This window comes from Cebus imitator, unplaced genomic scaffold, assembly GCF_001604975.1.
Source record: "Cebus imitator isolate Cc_AM_T3 unplaced genomic scaffold, Cebus_imitator-1.0 Scaffold24, whole genome shotgun sequence".
Lineage (NCBI taxonomy): Eukaryota > Metazoa > Chordata > Mammalia > Primates > Cebidae > Cebus > Cebus imitator.
The window spans coordinates 14,490,757-14,493,992 of NW_016107339.1; positions in this window are offsets into that span (position 1 = coordinate 14,490,757).

The following is a 3,236-nucleotide window of genomic DNA, read 5'->3' on the forward strand; positions in this document are numbered from 1 at the left end:
ACAATTCTGCTGCCTCAGCCTCCTGAGTAGCTGGGATTACAGGCACGCACCACCACGCCTGGCTAATATTTGTGTTTTTAGTAGAGACAAAATTTCACCATGTTGGCCAGGCTGGCCTTAAACTCCTGACTTCAGGTGATACACCTACCTCAGTCTCCCAAAGTGCTGGGATTGCAGGCATGAGCCACTGTGCCTGGCCTGAGATTTGCTTTAAAATGCACGAGTCGGGAGCGCAAGTGGGCAAGTGAAACAAGGCTGGCAAATTGTTGAAAATTGCTGAAGCTTTATTCACTACCATGGAAAGTAGAAAAAAAAAAAAGAAAGAAACTTGAAGCTGAGTGATCTACACATAGAGTTTTGAAAACTATTTCCCCTACTTTGGTGAATGTTTGAAAGTTTCCATAATAAAAAGTTTTTTAAAAAAACAGAAAATTGTTTAACCCTTGTTTGAATTAGTAGTGACTTAGTCACCTCTATTTGCAGATAACATGATTGTATATCTAGAAGACCCCGTCGTCTCAGCCCAAAATCTTCTCAAACTGATAAGCAGCTTCAGCAAAGTCTCAGGATACAAAATCAGTGTGCAGAAATCACAAGCATTCCTATATACCAATAACAGACAAACAGAGAGTCAAATCAAAAGCAAACTACCATTCACAATTGCTACAAAGAGAATGAAATACCTAAGAATACAACTAACAAAGGATGTAAAGGACCTCATCAAGGAGAACTACAAACCACTGGTCAATGCAATAAGAAGGGACACAAACAGATGGAAAAACATTCCATGCTCATGGTTAGGAAGAATTAATAGAGTGAAAATGGCCATACTGCCCAAAGTAATCTATAGATTCAACGCTATCCCCATCAAGCTACCAATGACCTTCTTCACAGAACTGGAAAAAACCACTTTAAACTTCATATGGAATCACAAGAGAGCCCGCATAGCCAAGACAATCCTAAGCAAAAAGAACAAAGCTGGAGGCATCACACTGCCAGACTTCAAGCTGTACTACAAGGCTACAGTAATCAAAACAGCATGGTGCTGGTACCAAAACAGAGACATAGACCAATGGAACAGAACAGAGGCCTTGGAGGCAACACCACACATCTACAACCATCTGATCTTTGACAAACCTGACAAAAACAAGCAGTGGGGAAAGGACTCCATGTTTAATAAATGGTGTTGGGAAAACTGCCTAGCAATGTGCAGAAAGCAGAAACTGGACCCCTTCCTGTCACCTTACACTAAAGTTAACTCCAGATGGATCAAAGATTTAAACATAAAAAGTAACACCATAAAAACCCTAGAAGAAAACATAGGCAAAACCATCTAGGACATAGGCATAGGCAAGGACTTCATGACTAAAACACCAAAAGCAATGGCAATAAAAGCCAGGATAGGCAAATGGGATCTAATTAAAATTCAGAGCTTCTGTACAGCAAAAGAAACCATCATTAGAGTGAATCGGCAACCAAAAGAGTGGGAAAAAATTTTTGCAATCTACCCATCTGACAAAGGGCTAATAACAGATATACAAGAACTAAAACAGATATACAAGAAAAAAAAAAAAAACCCATTCAAAAGTGAGCAAAGGATATGAACAGACACTTTTCAGAAGAAGACATATATGAGGCCAAGAAACATATGAAAAAATGCTCATCATCACTGGTCATTAGAGAAATGCAAATCAAAACCACATTGAGATACCATCTCACGCCAGTTAGAATGGTGATCAATAAAAAAATCTGTAGACAGATGCTGGAGAGGATGTGGAGAAATAGGAACACTCTTACACAGCTGGTGGAAGTGTAAATTAGTTCAACCACTGTGGAAGACAGTGTGGCGATTCCTCAAGGATCTAGAAATAGAAATTCCATCTGACCCAGCAATCCCATTATTGGGCATATACCCAAAGAACTATAAATCGTTCTACTATAAAGACACATGCATACATATGTTCATTGCAGCGCTGTGTACAATAGCAAAGACCTGAACCAACTCAAATGCCCATCAGTGATAGACTGGACAAAGAAAATATGGTACATATACACCATGGAATCCTATGCAGCCACAAAAAACGATGAATTCGTGTCTTTTGTGGGGACTTGGATGAATCTGGAAACCATCATTCTCAGCAAACTGAAACAAGAACAGAAAGCGAAACACCGTACGTTCTCACTCATAGGTGGGTGTTGAACAATGAGAACATGCGGACTCAGGGACAGGAGCATCACACAATGGGGGCAGTTGGGGGGGTAGGGGAGAGACAGCGGGCAGTGGGGAGGGAGTGGAGGGTGGGGAGGGATAACATGGGGAGAAATGCCAGATATAGTATGCACCTAAAGTTAAATAAATAAATTTAAAAAAATAATAATGACTTAGTCGCTATTAAATGACTGAGATTAAACAAATTAAAAGACCAACAAGACACCAAGAGCCTGGCACACCACAGGCACTGTTGAAATTATCACATGAATGAAGGAGAAAGCTCCAGAAGTATAAATATTGAATAATCTTACAAATTACAACTACCACTAAAATTAATAAATTTGCAATTTGTAAATTAGTCTTTCATGAGTTTTACTAGCGTGAGTCAGTTCTTTTTATTTTTTGTTTTTTTTTTAAAGATGGGTTTCACCGTGATGGCCAGTCTGGTCTTGAACTCCTGACCTCAGGTGATCCACCCACCTTGGCCTCCCAAAGTGCTAGGATTACAGGCATGAGCCACCGCGCCCAGCCGTGAGTCAGTTCTTTAGAGCCAAGTCATATCTGCATTTTAAAAAATCCGTTTCTGAGTTCAAAAGCCAAAGATCAGGACTTTTGAATAATGATTACATAGGCCAGGAGGGGTGGCTCAGGCCTGTAATCCCAGCACTTTGGGAGGCCAAGGCAGGCAGATTACAAGGTCAGGAGTTCGAGACCAGCCTGACCAACAAGGTGAAACCCTCGTCTCTACTAAAAATACAAAAGAAAAAAAAATTAGCTGGGCGTGGTGGCTCATGCCTGTAATCCGAGCTACTGGGAAGGCTGAAGCAGCAGAATCCCTTGAACCCAGGCGAAAGTTGCAGTGAACCAAGATCATGCTGGTGCTCTCCAGCCTGGGCAACAGAGTGAGACTCCATCTCAAAAACAAAAAGGAAAGAAAAAGAAAAAGAAAAATGATCACACACACACACAAAAAAAGTAAAAAAGGCCAGGCGTAGTGGCTCACGCCTGTAATCCAAGCACTTTG